Consider the following 25,412-nt stretch of genomic DNA (forward strand, 5'->3'; position numbering starts at 1 on the left):
AATGTGCTAGCAGAGTTGACAGAAGAGCGCAATCCTCATTGAGGAAACCCAGTTGAGAAATTCCTTGAAGCAGACAAAGCAATCATAACCCTGCTCTATAGCCAATTAAAAAATTTAAAATACTCAAACTAGGACAAATGGTTTCCCTTTTTGAGGCCTTTGCTTTATCCTACAAAACCTAAGTGCATGTCTACACTTCAGGGCAAAAGTTGAATTAAAATACTCAACTTCAGCTACATCAATTACGTAGATGAAGTTGAAATAGCTTAATGTGGCTTTTGGTGCTGTCTACGCAGCAACAAGTCAAAGAAAGAACAGTCTTCCTTTGACTTCCCTTACTCGAAAAAATGATGGAGGAAGTCCTCCATCTTGACATTTCAAAATAACAGCTTGTGAAGATGTGCACTATATTATTTTGAAATAACATCAGTTACTCCAAAATTATGCTGCTGTGTAGATGTACCCTAAGTTATTATGTGACCTGAAGATACCTTCCTATTGAGTCTGCAGCCTAAGTAAGGTCATTGAAGCAAGTCAATGAGCCTATTCATGTGCTTAAAGTTCAGCACATGCACAAGTGTTTTGCTAAGCCAGGGCTGTTTGTGAGAACTAGAGGTATATATTGATGCATAACTTTCAGAGGAAGAGATTAAAGTAGTACAAGAATTAGAATAATGATTAAGCAAGTCCACCATGACCCACTTTAACACAGATTACTTATTTCCCTTAAGTGAAGATGTATTCATGCTAATTCTTAGTTTTATTTTAAATCTTCAACACAAAGATATGTCTTTTAAGTGATAAAATCAGAGGATTTTAGGTACCTCCATTTTTGGAAGCACTGATCTTGATTTCAGGAGTGCTGGTTCTCAACTCTAACTTCAACTTCAGTGACAAGTGGTCATAACTCATAAATTGAGCTCCAGGTGCCACCAGCCCCAATCTATTAGATAATTGCAAGTAGTTTGGTTTTCTTTTGATAGTATCCCAATCCACAATTTAATGGAAATTAACAGGACTCCCCACCCTCCCAGACAGGCAACCATATTTTAAGAATTTGTCCTAATTGAAAAATGGTTTGTCCTCACTGGAAACAAAATTTGTATCTTGCCAGATTAAATGCATTACACAGAAAACAAGAAGGGTCCATTCACTTTCAAGCTTTCTCAAGTCAGATGAAACAAGGTTAAATTACTGCAGGGATAGCCTGTAATATTACTTTTAGAGTAAGTTTCCCTAGAGTGTGTACTACATGCAATCTCTTCTTTTAAAAAGCCACTTCCAGATGTGTGTTCAGATGAACAAGGAATTTTACAGAAAGCAAGAACATGAGCTTAGCAGTGTTAATAACTAGCTTTACATTTATGATCCCAATAATGAATGCAAAGTGTAGAGTCAGGCAAAAGGGGGGAAAAAAACCCACCCACACAACTTAGATGCCATATCTTAGCCTGCCGTTCCCAGAAGCTAAAACCACTGATCGTTCATTTTAAATGAAGTTTTTATATTTCTGCTCCATACTAGTATAGAATTTATAGACTCATTTCTGTGGGGGAATAATTGCATTCAAGCACTTGAAGGACAAACAGCTAGTGGCATTATTTGGACAGCCCTAAAAAGTATACTTAGGAATAATGTGATAAAATTAAAGGACATTTAGCAAGACAACTTTTCACTCCAATTTGTGATTAATAGACTGTGGGTACATCTACACTGCCATAACTCCCCACTCCCTGCAGTTTTATAGCTCTGCAACTCAACTCCTGAAAAACTAAGTCGGCTGTGGCCATGCCATGGATCTTTCACTGCAGCATAGATGTGCCCCAAGAGACCAGACACCTGTTCTTGGTCTCATGCCAATGTGCTCTGTCCCACCCTTATTCTGGTGTTGTTTCTGTGGGTACTGTTAAGTTTGTTGCCAGTTTTCCCTAGTGCTTCCTTATAAGCAATTGGTTCCCTGACACACTTGTAGCTAGAGTTCTTTGAGTACATTTCTTCTTCGTAGAAGCTCTTCACCTCTACCAAGAGTGATAATCAATGTAGCTGGATGAATACACCCATACACTCATCCAAACAGATCACACAATACTACATACAAGCCAGCATTCCTATGCATTCAGTGACATGGAACTCCCTGAAAGGAATTCCAAGGAATTGGGAAAGTGGATGTTAAAATATAAGACCATGCACTCAGAACTCTACTGCTGGGTAGTAATCTTTCAAGACAGCAAGGATTGGCTCTGAAGATCTCCAATCTTGACACAGGTTAACAGTAACAACCCCAGAGGCAGGCTTAATGAAATATAGAGTGAAGGGGTGGTTCCCAACAGATTTATTGCATTGGAGAGTTAAAAATATGGGTGCTTTTGTGCTTAATACTAGGCACGAAACAGTTCTAGTCTCAGACAGGTAAAGAGGGGGAGGGAATACAAGTAGAAGTGACTTGCTCAGGATTACACAGAAGAGTATCAGAGGGGTAGCCGTGTACTCCTCTACTACAGAAGAGTAGTGACAGAAATGAAACCCATTCAGTGCCCTATCCCTTAAATCCTACCACCTCCAAAAATGGTATTGAAGGAAAGGATAAAGCCAAAGCAGAGCAATAAAGCAGGCCTAAAACACAATTTCAGAGATACAGATGCAACACGTGTCCTCTAAGTAGTATTATTCTAGACAATCCTGGATCTCCAAGGATGCTCCTTCCCCTTATGCAAGGACTGTAGCCACAAGACCTATGTGGGGAAGGTATTTTGGTTGCAACTGTGAGGTTCCTCTGAGCGTGTGTGAAATGTTCTCCTTTTTCCAAGAAAATCTACCTCAAAACCATAACTGCACAAAATGTATGAGGAAAGGGCAGGAAACAGACCACATGTTCTAGTATATACTAGAACATGGAAATTCTAGCACTCAGTATAGAATAACCCACAGCATTTAAACTGTGGCTTTTACTTTGGCCCCAAAAAACTGAAGCAGTAAAGAAGTGAGATGGATTTTAGTTTGAATCATTTTGTCGCTGCACATAGGCACAGAGCATGGCAACTCAGCTAAAAAGGCACAAACATCCAGAAGTAGACTGTGGCAGTTCCTAGATAAACTCCATTGCAGTTTCAGGAACCACATAGAAACGTAACTTCACGGGCAAGAGGAGCCTTGCAAATCCTGCATATATTCATCATTTGAGAGCTCTGCCCAACAAAGGTTGAGGAGGAAGAGATGTTATAAATAATAAAAACATCCCTCTATTGGACATCTTGGACATCTGATTGACCAGGACCACCAGATGCGTCTACGGGTCCCAACACCTGTACCACTTTGGATATGGTCACCAGCAACGGAGAGTCAGTCAACCATAAACCCTATGTCTGGACTGCTGCTAGCTATGGAGATCCCCAGACTGTTGGGTTTCTGAAGTACTTGAAAGGACTGAAGTATTGCCATTCTCCTCAAACTCTGAAAAATCCAAATGACACACTGCGGTCACTATAGAGACTGAGAAATCTCTGCAAGGAAATCAAAGGAGAATATGTTTGTACATGTCAATGTACAGGAGTGTAAATAATATTTTGGAGCCTTGTTTAAATGCAACAGCAACAAAAAGGGGGAAATCTGTATAAGGAATACTAGTAGATTTACTGTTTATAAAGTTACTTATAGTATTCCAAACTGTTTACAATGGTGTATATATGAATTGTTTACTAAGTTATATGGTAGGCTTAAATTGACTAGAAAGTATGAACACCTACTTCTCAGGATTTTACACACACACAATAGCCCCAAAGTTTAACTACGTAATGCTTTCCGAGAGATCCTGAAAACAGAACCCTTTGGCCTGTGCTTCAACACAGAGCTAAGATGAGGTGCAAGAAGATGGAGTTTTACACTTATTGTCTCAACCTTCTAATACCCCCTCATATCACCTTTGAGCTAGTTTGGACACATGCACACAAGCATCCAAGACTCATTCTAGTGGTATAGCAGTGCTGCACATTAAGTGGTCCTCACTGACCCTGCCAGTATACTTTCAGTAGCAAGGTCTGAAGCCATGCTAGATGAAGAAAACAGGCCAATTTGTGTTCAACTCATTAGTGCACTTAATAAATCTAAGCCCCATAGAACACTCTCTCTCATCATGTAGACAAGTCCATGGTTTGGTGGATAGGGCATGGGGCTGGTAATCCTAAACTTTAAGTTTAATTCCAAACTCTGCCACTGATCCACCATGTGACTTTGGGCAAAGCGTAACCCACACATCTTCTAGATGTGGGCTATGTCTACTCTGAAGTCTTCTTACAGTGTAGCCTTTTGCGCAAGAGTTTTAGCCCAAAAACTTCTTGCACAAGAGCACATGCACACCTCAAAGTGCATCACAAAAGCATTGTGATTTTGCGCAAGAGAGCGTCCACACTGCATGGATGCTCTTGCGCAAGAAAGCTCCGATGACCATTCTATGAATGGTCATCAGAGCACCTGTGCTTTTTCCCATAGGGGTTTCTTGAACAGGAACCCCCTCTGGAGTCTCCACACTTGCCTTTTTGTGCAATAGTTGTAGTACAAAAGGGAGTTATGCCTCATAGAAGGAGGTTTACCTACACCGGCAAAAGCCCTCTGTTCTGTCATTTTACTGCTGATTTACTTGCACAAAAGCACATTTGAGGTGTGGAAGCTCTGCAGGTTTTTGCTCAAAAAAGGCTATTTTTTGTTGAAAAACTTTGCAGTGTAGACGTAGCCATGGTGTTCTGTCTCATCTACTGGCACCAAGACCACTTAGAGAATAATGAATCTGCTCTGCAGCCTTCATGTTCTAGAATCCATGGGTCCCAGGTTTGATTCTGCCTCAAATTACTCCAGTTCACATTTACCGAGAGTTTAATCTCATTTGAGGTCTTAGATCTTAATGCTTCTACATTTTGAAGGAAGAGTTTGAAACAGGATCCAGATGAGAGCTTTGCACGCCACTATTTATATTTGGAATAGGAATCAGTTGACTAACAATATGGGCCTTCTCTCTAACTTCTATTATCTGGCTATCAGCAGCAAACCCTGTTAACACCTCACTTCCTGCTTAAAAAACAAACAAACAAACAAACAAAAACACATTGTTACTTCATAACATTTACATTCCAAAAAGGCTCCCGAGCTCTGTGTTGACCATTGGTAAAAACAAGTTTGTGGGAGTTTTAGGGTATCAGATCCAAATGCATTGCTTAAAAAGTCTAACAGAGCAAGTAGAAGGACAAACAATGGATAAGGAATTCTCAACTTTCTGCCTGGCTAAAAGGGACAATTTGTGGCTAATGATTTCACAGTTCATTGAACATAACAGCAAACAAAGCCAATGTTTCCTGCCCATTTTACAACATGGTATCATAGACTAAAATTGTAATATTCCTTGTGAGTGGTCATTAGATTGACCATTACATAGAGGGCTAGTACATAATTGCTCCCGTCATATCGTGCTCAAGTAGCAGATGCAGCTGGTTATAGCTCCAGGGTCAGAAACCACAAGCACTTACTGTGATTGCAGTCAAAGGTCTCATGTGTGTCCAGATTACTCATTTCTTTTCCAAGAGAAAACTTCAGTTAACCAGCATAATAAAGCAGTACAGCATTTCCATTTAAAGAGATAGCATGTTCATTCCTGTCCACCTGTGACTGGAATAAAAACACCCCTCCACACAACCACCTTTACTTCCAAAGTCCCATCTGTACAACAGGGCAACTCTTAGCTTGTGTAAATGAGCCTTGTTCCACTGATGCACTGGAGATGCATCTATTTATAATAGTGAGGGTTCTGGCCTGTTATACTACCATGTGAGAAAAATATTTTTAATATGAACTCAGTATTTTTTTTAAAGTGATTTTTGCTACAGTGTTTAAACAGACTTCTGTGCCAGCCACACACCAGCACAACCATTTTAGTGTAAGCCCTTTTTAAAATGGTTTATTTGCCATGAGAAATAACAGAATGAAGATCAGACCTGCTACCACACCCACCCTGCATCTGTAACTAGGGAGAAATACTCTTTGCTGCCATGCAGAGGACCAGATTATAATCCCTAGTCCTGGACTTGTTCCCGTGCCCAGCAAGATGAGTTTACAATGAAGGCAGGGTGCTTACCATTTGTGGCAGTTTCATTAATACAAAGGAATAATTCCAGTGCACCAAGGAGAAACCACAATGGGCTCTGAGGAAGTAGGAGAGAGGACTCCCCCAAATGGCCAGCGTTGCCAAATCTTAGATCAGAAATTCATAAGTAGTTACCACCTGTAGGGTTGACAGTTCCTGTGTCCCAGGATCAGGCCCTGTTTTGGTTATTCTATACTTGGGAACCCTAATGTGCACAGTTGCAACACACACTATAGGAACTGTTGCACATTTACAAATATAGTTTAATGCATTTAGCAAACCGTCACAAACATCCCAACATAGGAAATGTACATCTATATTTCCATAGACTCACACCATTCCTTGTAGAACTACCTGAAGTGTTAACCATCACCAGTAGCTATCATTCTGATACTTCGGAAGGACTACATCTCTTTTCTCCTACCATCCCTAGACTTGGTTGCCACTTTTATAATATGTTATGTTGGATACATGTTCAGTAGGAGATGTTTCCTTTTCTCCTTATTTATATTTCCTCACCTTACTAATTGTGAAGTGTCTTTTTCCTATAGGTTAGTATATCATTGATCTCAGCTTATACACATCAATTCATTATCATGGGCCTTTTGTGGTTGTCTGTCACATTTATTATTTCTGTTCTACATGATTATTCCTTAACCAATTATTTTGACTTTTCCTAAGAAGTGATGTACCTGCTAAGTTTGAGGGTATTCTGAGAAGCCTCTATACCCTTGAGGATTGCTTTGTCTAGATGAAAGGTCCCAAATATATGAGCATTGACTTTTCTATGTGGGTGAAAGGTCCCAAGCATGTGTATGCTAGCTTTGTCTTAGCTCAACATACAGGACATGGCCTGTGCGTCCCCTGCGTTACAACCAAACCGCTAATATAAACCTACAGTAAATTATAATAAACATAATCAAACCCATAAGCAAGCAAGCAGGTTAGTCCTATAGGCTATAATAGCTACCACCTCACAGAACTGACAAGCAGCTGAAATAGAGAATATTCAGTCAGAAAATTAAGACATGGAAATGCCATTCAAAAACACATTGCAAACTACTTTACAATGGAGGACAAATGTTTGTCCTTTCATTAGGCTATATTTTAGTTTTCCTCACATGCTTGAGTAAACCTTGTAGGTAAAAATAATGAGCAGTTAGTAAATAAATTCAAAGTAGGATGTCAGTTCCAGCTGCTTTTTCCTTGAGAAAGGACAGAAAACATCAAATACCCTGGGGTAACTTGTTTCAACCTTCTGCTGCTGTACAATATCAATCAGTAATGCAGAGACAACCAAAAATAAATTTACAGTCTCATTCTCTTGGATTGTTGGGTTTTTGTCCCCATCCCCTCCATACCCTTCTGATGTCACATCTCCTTGCCTGGTATCAATGGCCTTTGGAGAAGTTTAATGATGAGGGAAAGACCTACACTTTCTACTCACAGTCAAGCCTGAAATTATAACAAATTAATGGATACTTGGAACTCATTCTCAGTATTGGAACAGTCATGCTAGAACAGTGACTACTACAATCATTCAAGCATTGAATTAATCTTATTCATGCCATCACATTTCATATACTCACAGATTCCAAGACACCTTAGCAGCCAAATTTTGTCTGATACTATGATAGAAGATGAAGATTACTTCAGTTTTAATAGAAGTCTATATGTTATTAAGAAAGCTGGAAGAAAAATAGTGCTAGTATCAGCTGTTTTGAATTAAATCTTTATAGGATTATATTCTGAGAGGTGCCAAGTGTGCTCAAAAGCTTCTATTGGGAGAGAAAGTCAGCTGAGGATGCTTTAAACCTCTCAGAAGAAACTTACAATCTGCAGGATTGTCCTTTAAACCCTGAAGTTGTTACTGAAATTTTACTCACTTTCCTGGGGGTGGAGGGGAGAAAGGGAAGAGCTTTCAGTGTCTCCTGTGGAAGCGGTTCCACTTTTTATAGTCAGTGGAGTAGGTATTGAAACCCAGGTGTTCCTCCTCCCAGCTGAGAGTCCTAACCTCTCAGTCACTCTAGCTCAATTTTTTTTATTCATACCAAGAGGAGCAGCTTCAACAGCACACATTGAGGGGGAAAAAACCCACCAGCTGTTGACTATCCTGGTGTTGTAGGGCATTCACCCAAGAGATGTAGGATCAAATCCTTGTATCAGTGCAGGGAATCAAACCTAGGTCTCACCCATGCCAGATGGGTGGCCTCACTACAGGCCTACTGTCTGTGCAGCTTTTTGCTTTTATTAGAGGTGAAAAATTCCTGAACACAATATGCTTAATGTCAGGTTGAACAGTGTTTTGCTCAACCCAAAATTTCCCCCAATTGCTCCAATTCAATCCAAACTGAGTTCTCAGCATTTTGGAACTGCCAGTAAACAGAAGCCAGCTATTCCTCCATCTGAGGAAAAAGGAAGCAGCGCTGCAGAATTAAGTCCTCCATTTTGGGCAGAATGCAGCAAGTAGAGAGCCTTGATTTCATAACCCCCAGTGGCCTAGCTAAACATGTTGGAAAACACACACAGTGTGACTTCCCAGTTTCTTCCTTCTCCAGTGCCCAGACCTCATCCACTTACTCTGGGCACAAACTAGCCTTACTAACCTAGTTTAGACACTGTAAGGCTTAGTTGGCTTGCCCTCCATAATCATGTTATCTCTTACACAAAACTATTGCCATATAGTCTAAAGAAGCAGAAATTGTTTTGAACACTTTCGCTTTCACACTTTCCTCCCTGATGACTTTGGTAAGAGAAGTGTGGAGTTGGCTGCACAGAAGATGCCTGATTCCCAGAAGCCATGCAGTAGGGATCAGGCATGACACAACTTTGGCACCTCTAACTTTTATCTCAAATTAAGATCAACAGCAGCTTCTAACATCTTTGGCCTAGTGTGCTCTTTACAACATGCCTGACATTTCAGATACAGTGATTAAATACAAGTTGAATTACAGACCTACAATTATACACTTTTCACAAACAAGGAAACAAATAGACTCTTTGGGAAAAATTAAATGATAAAGGAGTGTTTAAGGTGAAACTAAATAATTTGCTGCAGTATCAGGGTACAAGTGTACTGTAATCCAGAAAAAAAACTGCTATCATAGGAGCTGAACATGTTTTGATAACTTAGTTTGCCTTCAAGTTTTACTGAAAAACACTGTCCAGAAAAATTGTGTGTGAACTCTCTAGGGATTTTTTTTAAATGCAGGAGTGGAAATACTAGCACAAATCTCACTCTAACTACAAGTATTATGTGTCTGTCCCTCTGGTGTGCCACTTGGAACACTGAATCTTCCAGATGACAATATGACACTATTCCAAAAGCTCTTGGGGAAGTATAGGATTCTCCTGAGCAATTTAATGATTAGAAAGCAACAGAACAGAGAAAGAAGAAGCAATGACAGACTAACCCTAGTTCAGGAGTGAAATGGTGGTATAAGTAACAACCAGGTGTCTCAGAGGAAGTTCTTGAAAGGCAGTGTAAGCTGGTATTACTTACACACTACGGTATAGCACAAAAAGCAGCTAGCAGACAGGCCAAGTTAAGAGGGCAGTCAGTTTGTTATGCACAGTCTCAGAGATTTATCAGTGCATAGCTTGCATCACCTCTGAATGTGGTCACGTACTTCTGAGTTTTAGAATGGAAGGATTATTCATGATTTTTAGATCAGAAATGTACCTTGTCTGTCCTCTCGCATAACCCATGTGATAGAACCTCACCAGGTAATTCTCACATCAAGGCCAGTACTTTGAAGCTGAGATAACATATAAAATCCAGTCTTGTGCAGAAGATTTCAAGCAATGAGGAAGCCCACACATCACCTGGAAATACAAACCCCATACGGGTCATCAGCATGGCTGGAAGCCAGCACCTCCAGCTTTCCATCACCCAGGCTACAGAAGTAACTAAACAATGCTATGTTATTTGTTTGCTGATTTCTCCCCACTCCCCGATGTTGGGGATCTATAGTTGCAGTTACAATGATGATTTTAAAATATTAACACACACAGGCCCAAGTCCTTCCACAAGTGTCATACAGAAAAGCCTTGCCCCCACACAGCTCCACTGTACTCCCTGGGGCTCCACAAAGGCAGAAGTTTCATGGAGCATTCATTGCAAGGGGACAGTCATAAACCAATGTGCAAAGACTGAGCTGCTGGGAAAGAGAGGAAAAAAAACCTGTCACTCTCTTCATATTCCTTCATTTAGGGCTTGCTTTCCACCCCCCACCCTCCCAATCAGAACCTAGTCTATTGGCTAGTAATAACCCATGACTTTTCCCGAGTGAGTCAGCTGGAGGGGAACAGAGCATACCCTTCCCCATGGTAGATTCCTTTCTATCAGCTTCCCCTTTCCTCTTATAACCCAGCCTGATCAGAGAGATGATAGACAAGAGCCCATTAACCCCTTATATGCTGACGGGCCTTTAGACCTCACACAGATCTTTTAGGATAACAGCATGTCACATGATGACCACCTGTCCCCTTCAGGATTTGGGCATCAGGCCTTGAAGTCCCCTCAAAGGATGCTCAACCCTGCATATGTATCAGGTTCAACAGCCCGAGGGCCAGCTAACTACACCCCTTCATGGTGAGGCAGTCATGTCTAGCAGCCACAGTCAATAACACTCCTTCCCTGGAGGGCAGTGGAGCTTAGCAGCCTGAGTCAATAGGAACACTCCCAGCCTTCAGGGTAGTGTGGCCTATCAGCTAGAGTTAATAACAACAATCCCTTCTTTCAAGGCAGCAGGGCCTACTGACTACAGTCACCAAGTCAGAAAAAAAAAACCCTTTGCATAGGGCAGTGTGGCAAAACACCAGAGTCAATATCAACACATCCCTTTCCCAAGGCAGCTGGGCCTGGTGGGTCCAGTCAGTAGCAACAATGCCCCTTTACGCAGGGCAGCATGGCCTAGCAGACAGAGTCAGTAAGCACCCTTTCTTCCTTCAGGGTGGCAGGAGCCTAGCACCCACAGTCAACAACAACAGGTTGATGGGGCAGAGGGACCTTTCCACCAGGTCCCAGCCCATGGCCCTGTCAGTGGTAGAGCAGTCCACCACTAGCTATGTGGTAAATCCAACCAAAACACACTAAGCTCTCTGAAGGTAATGCCCTGCCTTGGGCTACTTCTTACCAGGTTCACTATTGCAGTCCCTTGACACTTTCCTCCAGAGTAGTGGCTTTTCCTTGCTGACTGATCTCCATGTCTAGGTCCATCTGTAACTCTGTCTCAGGAGCTCCGACTGCTCTTCCTTCCCCTGTGGCAGTCAGCCCAGGCTGAGCTGCTCCACAGGCCTTTAAAGCTGGCCTCCAGTTGCAGCATGTACAGCAGAGCTGTGGGGGTGGGGTCTTCTCAGCCAGGTAACAAGGGTTAACCTTGCAGCCCCAGTGCAGGATTGGTAAACCCTGTCACACAGAAACAAAAAGTGACTTATTACTTATAAAGAGCAATCCCAAACCAACTCAGAAACCTTTGTTACCATTATAAAATGTGTGACTGAAGGGACTGCAATTGATATACACTATTAACTGCAGATATAGACTGCAGCAAAGCATTGAGCACAACAGTAGTAGGGTTGTAATTAATTCAGCACCCCATCATAGCCTGAGGTCACTCTGCAGACACCCTGACCCTGTTGGCCTTGATGTCCCTGAAAACTACTATAGTCTGTGTCATGGCTAATAACACACCAACCCAGGTCTGGTTTAATTACAAAAATGGTTCAAACACTCCTCAGCACCCCAAAATAAAGATTAGAATTATAATACTGGGAGTCATACTCAACCCTAGCTCTTCTGCCACATACAGAGCAGGAATTCCTGTGCTAGTTTACTCTACCCAAAGCCACCACCCCCTTCTGCCAGAGCCTAACCCTCTAGCTTCCTCACATGTCAGTCACACTCTGCTCACAGAAACTAGCCAAAGCAGTTGTGATGATTGTGCTGGGAGTGGTGGCAGCACATGCAGTCTCCCCGCACTGGGGCACAACACAGAAAGGCACATGGAACAGCCAGACACATTGAGGTACAAATCCATGGAGCCTGCTTAAAAGTCTCACTGGGTTCTCACTCCCTGCCCCAGTCACCACCCCCTCATACACCTCTCCCCCAGGTCAAAATCCTCTCCTGTACCCAGACCCTCAGGCTCCAAACCCCCTCCTGAATCCCAATTCCCTACACCAAGCTCCCTTCTGCACCCAACCTTCATCCTAGACCTTGTACCCCCTCCATAGAAAAGTTCAGCCCTTGACCACTTATCAAAATCTTGGAATGCTCCCTCCATGAAAAATTATTGTCTACCCCTAGTCTATCCCTTAATTGTAGCCAACTGCTGACCTTTACAGGGAATTACCTGATCCAACCCAGATATGCAACCTTAGTAATTAGCATTCAGTAGACCCAGGACTTCCAGTGCATACCATCTAAGATACATTGAAGACAATACAATGAAATGGATCAAGGTGTGGTTGAAAGATGAGTTAACAGTCTATAAATGCAGAACAGTTACAAATCACACTGCAGTGCTGGGGAAGTATCTAGTGAAAAGATGGAGGATCCTTGCTTTCTTTTTTGGCTCATTTACAGATAATACCAGGTTAAGGTAGGAGAGGCTGAATCCAAAAACAAAAGTCAACATAAGCAAATCTACAGACAATTGTGAAGTATGCAGATTAATAAAGGGAATGTTAGCTGGGAAAAAATAAAGGATTATACATATGGACAAGAAACATCTTAAATAAAGGAAACAGTTAGATTGTTGGCTAGAAAGCAGACAAGTGCAAAAAAAAACCCCTTAAAGCCAAAGTTATATGGAAACAGATTCATAGAGGTAGATCAAAAGGAAATTCCTCTCTATTCAGGAACAGATTGTCATTCTTGTTTATGTTCAGTGGGTACATTTTGTATAGTCCTACTATGGACACATGAAGCTAATGGGGCAACATGTGGATTCAAGCACTATTCAGGGTCAGAATCAAGCCAGCAGCATTACTGTGATCATACTTTGAGCACCTTTGGGCAACTTGAGACAGGAAAAAGATGAGTAGGAGAGGATCTAGGAAAGAGTAAACAAGATGAAAGAATTGGGATGGGGGGGTAAGGAAAGCTCAGAAATCCTCTAAAAAGGTACATTATATGTGGTGATTTGACAACTGTCCACTGATAATGAGTCATGCTTAATACAAATTTAGAGAGGGCCTTTAATCTCATGAAATAATGTAAAGGAAACTATTGCCTGGAGATTATGTAAAGTATTTTCATATTGAAGTCAATTTGACTATGGACTAATCTCCCACAGTATGTTACTGACATTCCATCACTGGAGTTATTCAAAACAAAACTCTTGAGGATGTAAAGTAGAGACAACCCTCAGAGAGAGAAACAAAGTGATCTAACAGATCTAGTCTAGCTAGGGTTGCCAGATGGTTTAACCAAAAATACTAAACACCCTTTTTCCTCTCTCCCTCCCCCCTCCAAAAAAAAAAAACACCGGGGAAAAAATTCTGTTGAGAAAAAAAAGGGGGAGACCAAAGTGGTTGAGCAAAAAAATAAAAACAAAAAACAAAAAAAGTGTGGCTCCTTTAAGAAACACCTTTGCGGCTTTTTGGCCCTAACAGGCTCCCTGCTCCGGGCCAGATAGCTCCCTGCAGAACAAGGTAAGTACTCGGAATTTTCGCCTTCTGGCCCGGAAAAAATCAGAAAATACCAGACATTTCAGGTGTCCGGTATTGTCTGAATTTTTTTACTGGACAGGAGGCAAAAATACCGGACTGTCCGGGTCAATACTGGACATCTGGCAGCCCTAAGTCTAGCCCTAATAATCAATGGCAATGGCAGAAATTTACACTTGGGGAGTTCAGTGTCTAAAGGGTTGGGAGAAAAACAAGACTGATTATAAAGTTATAAAGAAGAAAGACTCAGACTAATATGTTGGGGAGAGAGCACTTAGAGAGAAAGTTTATTAACAAGCAATGAGTTGAATTAATGACAACTCAGCAATTTATATACTGAACTCCTTAACAAGACAAAAAAATAAGTTTACGCAATTAAAATGAAAAAGAAGAACTTACAAAATAATTATTGAAAATGAGCAGAGAAAGGGCAATTTGAACAAAACAAACTGATCACATGGCTGAATAGGGTATTAAAATAATTTCTAAATGATAAGAAATTACTGTAAGCTGGGGAGAAGACAACTAGAGAGAAGTGAACGTAGTGCCAAGTTTTTAAAAAGAATGATCCCAACAATGATTATCTAAATTCTATTCCTATTAAACAAGGAATTTGTATTTAAAAAGAATATTACCCAATCTTTTAAAATGGACCGGAAAAAAAAGGAAGTTGCAGGACGGTAGGACATCTCTGGACAACAGTGGGATCAGCCCTAGAAGGCACATAAATGTGACAAGTGCTTTCCAACATTTTTAAGTTTAATCTTGATTTAAAATTCCCTGAATTTTCATATTTGCTTTTGGTTACAATTTCTGTTTGTTACAAAGTTCATGAAAGATTCTCTTTACATGACTGATATATATTTACAACTTAACTCCACTCTTTAAACTTGTTTCTTGTTTGTTTTCAAGTATTTGTTGTTGTTGTTGTTTTGTTTTTTCCACCTAGGAATATCCCTAGCTTCATAAGAACATGTCTAAGCATTGCACAGTAATGGTCCCTATAGAACATGTAATAACATTTTGGGGAATATTTAATCTGAAACCTTCAGAGGCTTATTTCATAAATAAAATTATGAATATTGTCTTTGGCTTCAATAAACAGACACATAAAAGTAATTCCCTTTCACCATATTTGAAATGTATTCTAATATCTATGTAACTTTGAGCACTGTGTCTCAATTTCAGTCCGTGTTGATTCATTTCCAGTGCCCGTTATTGCAGAATACTGAGCAGAGTCTACAGTACTACAGTGATAAATCAGAGTACTGTATAGTTAGTCTAGGATGCTCACTCTACACAATGTGAAATTTTAATTGAGGGGGCACCTACAACATGCAGTTGCCACTAACACTTTAACAAGAATGTGCACAAACTCTTTGTGAAACTAATTTGTACAGAGGGTTCCTCTAGGTTCAGCTGTCTCCATTCCCTCCCCTTCATTTTCACAGATAAATATGCCAAACCTTAATCATCCCTTTGTTTTGCATTTGATATAATATAGTTAACTGACTGGCACTATATTCTACTGGTTATAATGCAAACTGTCAGCTGTGTGGAGCTGGATATTTAAAACTATCCTCACTGTCAGTGACATTCCAAGCAGCCATGGTGTGCAACCTGGTGATGAACATGAAGTCCTAGGTGGCCATGGGCTTGTCACAATCATCTGATTCCCCTCTAAAATACATGCCATGAAATGAAGAATGCTGCATGAAGGACTGTCTGTTTTGTCATGTGATGCACATTTGCTGCATTAATCAAACTTTGGGAGGCAATCTTCCATATCTTCTGTGAAATCATGGGAGAGGTATCTCCCATGGGCTGAACTTACTAGCTGTAATATTTTCCCCCCATTCGCCATAGAAGCTTTACTCATTGGGATAAGAGTTAACATCTATGTGTTTTCAAAGTTAATTTCTTCAATGAGGTTAGGCGCATAGCTGCAATGGGCTGTTAAAGAAAAGTTTACCTTTGACTGACTGACTGGAATTTGATGCGGCAATCTTCAATTATTGTTTACTAAAATCTGCTGCACTTACAGATCTACTTTAAACATCTCTCCCTCTCCTCCTGGCAGAAGAAAGTTTAAATTCAACAAAACATTGTATTGAGGTTACTAAATCTGAATGCATACACTGGTAAAATAAAACGTAAAGAAATGCTTTAATTTCTGAGCTACTTTACAGTATAAAACAAAAATAAATCATTTTCTGTTTCAAATTTCAAGCGTGGTGGTATGATCCAGCTAAACATCTAAACCTCTCCTTCAGTTCTGAATGAAAAACAAAGCCACTACATTCTGAATTTAGTAAATCAGCATATTTGGTCTTTTCTTCATAGTTGATTGATGAAAGAGCTTGTTTGATAAGAGCAGACATTATATGGACTTGCTTCAACCGCTCTCTGTGTGTGTGTCCAGGTGAAGGATCAGGTGATGTGTCCATGGAGAAACAGCGACATCCTGTGGCCAGATTAGTCAACCACTTGTGTTTCTTTGGCTATAAAATATACACACATACCCTGAAGCAATACAATAAGATACAATAAAACTGAAAATACTTGCAGAGTCAGTCACCAAAAAAAACAACCCCTAAATCCAACTCTTTCACAATGTATATGGCTCTTCACATATACATTGAGCTGATTCAGCTGCCCAAATCCAGCCTATCCCTGACCTCTATGAAAGCTAGGATTCAGTCAGATTTTGAACTTGCTTCCATCTCTAGTTTTAAGGTCCTTTGAATCAAAACACCAGTTTCTAGCACTCCTACTGCTTTAATGAAGCAGTTACCCCAGTGGTCTTCTATATAAAGATTCAAGGATTATCATTTTTATGTAACTCTGAAGTCTAAAATGTCTGTTGAGTCAATGTGAAATGATGGAAAGAATTACAAACATGGCTGAGAAATGCTCAGAATTTTACTGGGCTCACTCATTTCTGAGATTCAATCTGTTACCATCCAATTTTTATGTTCTCAGCCTTTTTAACTTTGTGAATTACACCAATATAACACTAAGAAAGAATCTATGCCATGCCTAGGGTCTGATACCATTGTGACATCAGAGGTAATTCAACTAATCACTACCCTTAATCTACAGCTAATTTATATGCACAGTTTCATTGGTTGTCAGAGGGAGATTGCACAGAAGACTAATTACTATACTGACCCACCATACTTGATCAACAGCAAGAACTTTCAGCTAGTAAGAGTAAAATAATAGTTGCAACATGCACACTATGTCATTACTGAAAGCTGTCTAAAAATGATTGGGAAAAGAAATGGTAGTTTATTCTGAAGCAGTTTTGGAGGGGAGCTGTTTGTTGTTGGCTAGTTGGTTTTTGTTCTTTTAATAAGTCATCACTAAAGTACCTGCTGTGTACAACAGTTCTATAGTCTTTTGATCATGTCTTGTGCAATGCGCTTCTGTAACTATTAACAGATTCTCTAGTCAGGTTGCTACATGGATTTATTATGAAGAATGAGCTTGGTGAGACATTCAGAAACATGAAAATCTTTACTCAGCACTCAAATATGTCAAAAAAATCAGCACACACAATATAGATATGAAAAATATAATAACTACAAATATTAAAATACAACATTGTGAAGATAATTGGAAACCAAAACTGAAGAAAACATTAAGTGGAGAACATCATAAATTGGAAGCGATAATCCAAGATTTCACCATCTCATTACTCCGATATACCATTAGAGGTTAAAAATAAACCTGTTTTATATCCTTTTTCCTATACAGCCACACATGTCCAGTGACCATATTTATATTACTTCCCAGGCTTCTGTCCATGTCCATATATGGTATTCCAGGGAACCATAACTGGGGTTCCAATCATTGATAGTAAGTAATTTGCTTCAATGCATTTCCCAATATTTCCATCATATTAATAGTTAGCCTCATAGTTATATATGCCAAAATTACCTGAAAAGCCATTATTTTAAGCTTGTTTTTGTTCTTTTGATGTTTACTCATTTATTGTAAAGCACAATATTGCAAACAGTCCTTATAACCTAGGTCAAGTACCTGTGCTAATTTGTGCCTGATTTTACTAACTGTCAGGCCCTACCAGGCTTTCTGATCATGGCAAAGCCTATTTTCAAAAATGGTTTCAATAACAGCATCCTCCATTTGCACAGTAGCATTTCCAGAAGCAGCTTAGAAATATTCTAATATATGACTAATATAAAAAGCCTTTATATGAAAAGTTCCAAGAGGGGCATGGATCAAAGGCCAAGATTTCTCAATACTTAAAAAAGCACAAGTTAGCATTAAGTAGCATTTTTATTTGTTTTTCCTTGTGGAAAATTAGTTTCTCCCTCCTTATATTCTTCCCTCACCAATTTCTACATTTCTGTTCAGACAAGTCCTAAAGCATGTGCATGAAAACTGTATTTTCATATTATACTTTTAATTGCATTTCTCAGTGTGGTCTTTAACAGAGCCTGTCATTCAGCCAAACTGTCACAGTTGGAATGAAGTAAATTTCAAAAAACTAAGGAATGAGAGTTTTGTTGTCTCTCTCTCAAACTGCAAAATGCAAATTCCGTCTTACAAGGATCAGCACTGGGGGAGAAAGACCTCATCTCAAAGAGGACATTTACCAGATCTGTTCACATGCTAGCTTGCTTCTGAGGAATTCCGATTTTAAAGATGGAAAATCAGACTGGTAATATCTGAGTTCCTAATGAAAGAACCTGAATACAGTAAACTTCCGATAATCCTGCACCTTTAGGACCCAGGGGGTGTCAGATTATCAAATATGCCGGACCATCGGAAGGGGGGGTTTATGAGGGGTCTGGGATGGAGTGGGGGGGATACACCCCTCAGCACTGCGGGACCAACCTGGCAGCACCCCAGCTGCTCTGCCCCAGGCATCCCCAAGTCAGCCACTGCTGAAACTGACCAGCGGCTGACTCTGGAAAGCCCGGGGCAGAGCAGCTGGGGTGCTCTGCCCCGGGCTTCCTGGAGTCAGCCGCTGGTCAGTTTCAGCAGCGGCTGACTTGGGGAAGTCTGGGGCAGAGCAGCTGGGGTGCTGCCGGGTTGGTCCCGCAGCGCCCAGGGGAGGCGCTACAGGACCAACCCGGCAGCACCCCAGCTGCTCTGCCCCTGGCTTCTCCAAGTCAGCCGCTGGTCAGTTTCAGCAGCGGCTGAATCGGAGAAGCTGGGAGCAGAGTAGCTCCAATTGTCTGGCTGCCCGGAGCACTTCGGGGTTCCAGATGGTGCCGGACCATCAGGAGTGCTGGATCACTGGATGCCAGACCACTGGTGTTTTACTGTATATGAAAGAGTATGATCTACAGTGAATAGTGGACAAGTCAAAAAGGTTCCTTGGAAAATGTGGAGTCCCATGAGCAACATAATCATACAGCAAATAAGAAATTATTGCAACTTAGGAAGGATTTTTACAGAAGATCAAAGATCAGACAGTGAGCTCAGCACCAGACTACCAAGAAGGAAAGAGAGGTTCTGGAAGAATAGACTTCTGATGAGAAGAGAATAAATCTGAAAGCTAAATTCCAGCTCCAAAACTTACATTTGTTCTGTATTAAATTTTGGCTCTGAGACACAAACATGCAAAAATCAACAATAAATAAATTACAGTCCTTTAAAGGATGCTGTTATAGAATAATTTCAAAAAGATCTTGTATAGACCATGTACCCAGCGAAAAAGTACTGGAGGCGAATGGAACTCAGGAACACTAAGCAGAGATTTTATGAAGAGAATGATTTGATGTGTGAGGCCCTTTTTAAGAGTTTCAGGAGGTAATGGATAGTCACCAGCTTTGAAAGAGAAAGTTGGTGGCAGAAGAGTGTGTGCAGAAAAAGAAGATCTTGCATGGATGATGTGATATCCTGGGTGGATCAAATATTAATCTACAAAGAGATTAGCAGTGAATCATGCAGAATGGGCTACCATGGTTGCAAACTTCCAGTAATAAGAGATGCCATATAAGAAGATGAATGAAATGCTGCTATAAATATTTAATAACCCATAGCACTCTTATAATTTTCCTCAGATGTTCTCCCTGTCTTATAATAAGATACTCACGTGAAAAATGCCATAGAATGAGACTTTTACAATGCTGAACATGCAGATAATGGGATTAAATATTCTAATGCTGTTAGATGGTAATGGATGGTATTCCCTCACCTTGAATACTGTGTTCAGGTCATCTCATTTCATCTCAGAAGAGATCTAGCAAAAATAGGGCCCAGAGAAGCAACAACAATATTACAGAACCGGAGATTTTCCTACGAAGAAGATCTTTTGTACAAACATGGCCACCGTCAAACTGAATGTTACATGGCGCCCGATCAGAATTCTACACCTACTATGCCCACTGGAGAATCAGGTTCTAGAAATATAGTTTAAAGAGGAAATAAATAAGGAGGGCCAGGACAGATAACTATACAATAATGAAGAGTCAGGCCCATGGACAGGCTGGCAAAGAGGACAGTAGCCCTGGGACAAGGCAATTCAAAAGGGCCCAGGTCTCCCAGCTGCCACTGCCACTACCACAGGAATGGTGACTGCTAGAGCCCTGGGCCCTTTAAATTACCACCAGAGCACCACACTCCAGGCAGCTCTGATGGTTGCCTGGGGGTGGGACGCAGTGTGCTCAGGGCAGTATTGCGGGCTGGCTGCCTCAGTCCCGCCCCTTCTACCTGAGGCCCTGCCCCTTCCAGAAGCATGGAGCCCGCTCCCCACCACCACCTTTCCCAGGGACGTGGCAAGTCTGTAGCCCCCTGTGAATAATCTAGGGTATGTCTACACTACAAAGTTAATTCGAACTAACAGTCATTAGTTAGAATTAACTTTGATAGGTGCTACACATGCAAACCGCTAGTTCGAATTTAATTCAAACTAGCGGAGCGCTTAATTCGAACTAGGTAAACCTCATTCTACGAGGACTAATGCCTAGTTCATATTAACTAGTTCAAATTAAGGGCTGTGTAGCCACTTAATTTGAACTAGTGGGAGGCTAGCCCTTCCCAGGTTGCCCTGGTAGACACTCTGGACAAAACCAGGGAAACTTTTCTGCCCCCCTCCTGGCCCCGGAGCCCTTAAAGGGGCACGGGCTGGCTACAGTGCCCGTGCCAGTTGCAAGCCTGCCAGCACCCAGCCAGCAGACCCTGAACCTGGCACGGAATGAGCCAGCCACCCGCTGCCACCCAGCCCTCCACCTCTTCCCAGGACTAGGCTGGCGGCTCCCAGGAGCCTGCCCAGGGCCACAAGAGGCAGGCGCCCGCCTGGTCTAGTGCAGAGATCATGGACCTCATCCAGGTTTGGGGGGAGACCTCCAACGTCCACGACCTCCACACTAGGCACAGGAATGCGGCTGTCTAGGGCAGGATTGCTGCCAACCTGGCCACCAAAGGCCACATGCGAACCCAGGAGCAGGTTTGCATGAAAACCAAGTTGGTCCAGTGAGACCCCCGACCCTGAGCCCTGAGCTTAGAACATAAGAACATAAGAACGGCCGTACTGGGTCAGACCAAAGGTCCATCTAGCCTAGTAGCCTGTCTGCCGACAGCGGCCAGCACCAGGTACCCCAGAGGGGATGGACCGAAGACAATGACCAAGCGATTTGTCTCGTTGCATCCAACTCCAGCCTTCCACAAACAGAGGCCAGGGACACCGTTCCTACCCCCTGGCTAATAGCACTCCATGGACCCAACCTCCATGAATGTATCTAACTTTTCTTTAAACTCTGTTATAGTTCTAGCCTTCACAGCCTCCTGTGGCAAGGAATTCCACAGGTTGACTATGTGCTGTGTGAAGAAGAACTTTTGCTTATTAGTTTTAAACCTGCTGTCCATTCATTTCATTTGGTGTCCTCTAGTTCTTCTATTATGGGAACTAATGAAGAACTTTTCTTTATTCACCCTTTCCACACCACTCATGATTTTATAGACTTCTAGTATATCCCCCCTCAGTCTCCTCTTTTCTAAGCTGAAAAGTCCCAGTCTCTTTAGCCTCTCTTCGTATGGGACCTGTTCCAAACCCCTATTCATTGTAGTTGCCCTTTTCTGAACTCTTTCCAAGGCCAAAATATCTTTTTTGAGGTGAGACCACATCTGTACACAGTACTGAAGATATGGCGTACCATAATTTTATACTTCCCCTCCTCCTTTTTCTCCTAGCTTCCCCCTTGAAGCTCCCTCCTCCCAGGTTTCCCCTCCCCTCTTCCACCCTCTTTCTTCCCCTCTCCCACCTCCTTTTCCCAGTCTCCCCAGAGGTTAATCCCCCATCCTCCACTCCCACTTTTGTTAAATAAAGAGAGTTTCTATTTTTGAACACACGTGTCCTTTATTTTTTACATCAGGAAAGTGGGCTAGGGAGGAATGGGGCATGAGCCCCCGATGAGGAGGACTGGGGTGGCTCTGCGGGCTCCTCGGGGTGGAAGCTCTCCTGCAGGGCCTCCTGGATCCTGACAGCCCCCCTGATTGACCCTCCTGGATGGCAGCCTGCGGCAAGTGCAGCTGGGCTGATGGCCAAGTGCTGTGATATGTCAAGTGTGGGCACTCAGGGCACTCCAAGACAGGACTGCTTTGCTGTCCCTCATCGAGGTAGACAAGCAAGTGGGGAACCCTGAGAACTGTCTGTCTGGAGTGGGGGTCGGGTCCCTTTAAGCACAGCCCTTGGCTAGCCTAAGTCAACAGCTTCACACTCTAAGTTCTAACCTGATGCCCGGCCAGCACTGGTTCCGGCCAGCCTTAACTTCGGTTCAGGGTCCACTCAAATGTGGACATGCTAGTTCAAATTAGCAAAATGCTAATTCAAATTAGTTTTTAGGTCTAGATGCGCTAATTCTAATTAGCTTAGTTCGAATTAACTAATTCGAATTAAGTTAGTTCGAATTAGTGCTGTAGTGTAGACATACCCCTAGATGAAGCAAGCAGAATCCTGTTCTTCTCATTCAACACTAAAGGAAAATCAGTGAACAAGCAAAACTTAAAATTGGTGCAAGGATCTTTTTGCATGACACATTAACCATCTTTGAACTACTCTGATGAGTCCAAAAGCTTAGCAGAATTTTTTTTAAATTGATACCTATATGGATAATGAGAATATCCACACTTACATTAGATAGGATAAAAGATAGCAGAGATCAGCCATTATGTTTCAAGCAAAACCCAACCACTAACAACAAAGGTCATGAAAAAACTTACGTAATGAGTGGGGGTCTAACAAATTCATGGCCATAAAAAGCAATCATGGATGGTGAAATCTGATCTCCTCCCATGAAAACTAGTTTTGTTGTGCTTTTACCTTATACTTTATTTCACAGGGGAGACCAATTTTTCTCAAGTTGGGGGGTCCTGACCCAAAAAGAGGTTGCAGGGGAATCACAAAGTTCTTTTAGTGGGGTCATGATCAAGGTTCCCTCTAAAATGCATGGTAGCACAGCCCTGCAGCTGCTTAATGAGCCCTGCACAGTCAGTGGCTCAGGGCTCTGTGCACAGAGCTGCCTGGCTGGGGGAGGGGCCCTTCACCCTTAGCCACAGCAGCAACTCCCTGCTGAGGACAGAGCAGCAAGTCTTTCCCAGCTGGTACAGAGGGGCTGTACAGCACAAACTCCTCTCTCTGGCCCCTTCCCTAAGTTGGGCCCAACAGGCTTCTCCCCTCTTCAGCCAGTTCCAGCTCCAGCCCTGCCCTCTCACTCTGGGACCCAAAGCTGCACGGAGTGGGTCCCTCAGTACCTGTGCTGCTCAATCTCCAGCAGGGGCTGGGCCCCACAGGAGTGTTGCATGCGAGTCGGCAAGGGGAACCAGGCTGGACAGGTAAGGGCTGGGCAAGGCAGGGGAGGCAGGATACCTGGAAGTTCGAAAGAGAGGAGAGGAGCAAGTTTGGGCGGTATAGCCAGAAACAGGACTTCACGGAGCCAAGGGGGAGGGGAACAGGGCTGAGTTCTAAACCAGTAGTTTTCAGAGTTGGTTCACGGGCCTACCCAGGTAAGCCACTGGTGGGTTGGGATGCTTTGTTTATCTAACTGTCCATAGCCATGGAGCCTCCAGCTAACACCATCTATACACCCTGCATTTGGGGACCATTTCTTTTAGCTGCTGCTAAAAACCCTACGGCTAAAACAAATCAAGACAGAGTGAGAGGCGTTGCCTTCTTAGTCAGATGTTAGCCACAGGCTGGAGCACTGAATTTATAAAGTCAACATATTTCAAGCTGTGTGTCAGTAAATGAACAAATCTCTGTCAGGAAGAGTTGATATTAATTAGGATTGCTAGATGGTAGAAGCATGGACTGAAATACAGTATGTCTTGGTCAATACCTGTGACTGCTATCTGTGCTGTGGAGGAAATTAAGAATGTTATTACACTAGTGAGACAAAATGAAAAATATAATTACCCTGAGATAAAACTGTGTCTTCTTTGTTGCAAGATTTAGCCAGCTCCCTGGAGGCTAAATCTTAGGTTCTAGACCATATTATTATCTGGGGTTATAACATGGCCAGAACAACACTGCATTGTTCTCTGCACCATCGTTCAAAGGCTTGGACTTTGACTTCCAGTTTAATAACTCATCCATCAACCATGGCGGGGGGAGGAAAAATGGGCATTATTTGTTGGGTTTTATTTTTATTTTCATTGGCTTGCAGTTAATCATAGATTCATAGAATACTACAATGGGATGGAACCTTGAGAGGTCATCGAGTCCAGTCCCCTACCCTCACAGTAGGACCAAGCACCATCTGAGGCTACGTCTACACGGTAAGGTTTTTGTGCACAAACATTTGTTTTTGCACAAGTAAATTGGCAGAATAGAGGGTTTTTGCTGGTAGAGTTATTCCTCTCCCCACAAGGAATAAATCCTTTTTGTGCTAAAAGGCTCTTGAGCAAAAAGGCAGGAGTGGATGCTCCGGAAGGGGTTTTTGCGCAAGAAACCCCTATCGGCAAAAGCACAGGTGCTCTGATGGTCATTCTGTGAATGGCCATCAGAGCCTTATTGTGCAAGCGTGTGCATCCAGTTTGGACACTCTCTTGCGCAAAAGCATATCACTTTTGTGATGCGCTTTGAGGTCTGGACACGGTTTTGTGCAGATAGTTTTTGCAGAAGATCTCTTCCGCAAAAGGCTTCTTGTGCAAAAACGCTGCAGTGTAGACGAAGCCTGAATGTATATATCTTGCTATGGACAGATCGTGTCACCCTTCCACATATAAGTAATCCTTGCTCACATAACAAAACCTGTTGATCTCATTGGAACACTTGTGTGAATAAGGAATACTCATATGGTAAGGGTGTCAGGATGTATTAATATTATTCATTATTTGTATAGTTGTAGCATCTAGGTGCCCTGGTCATGGTCCAGGCCCTATTGTGCTAGGTAATGTGCAGACACAGAATAAAAAGACATTTCCCTATTACAAAGAATTCACAGCCAAAAGGCATGGCTTCACTACAGGCTAAACCAATGGGCAGTGATCAATCCAGTGGGGGGTCAACTTTTTTGCATCTAGTATAGATACAATAAATTGACCAGTGAGCACTGTCCTGTCGACTGGGGTACTCCATAAGAATGAGAAGAGTAAGCAGAGTCAATGGGAGAGCATCAGCTGTTGACTTATGTCTGCT

At 42.1% G+C, this 25,412-nt stretch overlaps 1 long non-coding RNA gene across 2 annotated transcripts in view; it reads right to left on the reverse strand.

Moving 5' to 3' along the window:
- The window catches only part of LOC112547401 (uncharacterized), a 131,565-nt gene extending 119,407 nt beyond the window's left edge, over positions 1–12,158 (reverse strand). For both annotated transcript variants that reach the window (XR_003091147.3, XR_016349128.1), the window contains exons 1-2: positions 11,266–12,158; positions 9,810–9,952 (exon numbers count right to left, since the gene is read on the reverse strand). This is a non-coding gene — a long non-coding RNA (uncharacterized LOC112547401). The remainder of the gene's footprint in view (positions 1–9,809; positions 9,953–11,265) is intronic.
- Positions 12,159–25,412: the final 13,254 nt, after the last annotated feature.

Source organism: Pelodiscus sinensis, chromosome 3 (genome assembly GCF_052426305.1).
Source record: "Pelodiscus sinensis isolate ZL-2025 chromosome 3, ASM5242630v1, whole genome shotgun sequence".
Taxonomy (NCBI): domain Eukaryota; kingdom Metazoa; phylum Chordata; order Testudines; family Trionychidae; genus Pelodiscus; species Pelodiscus sinensis.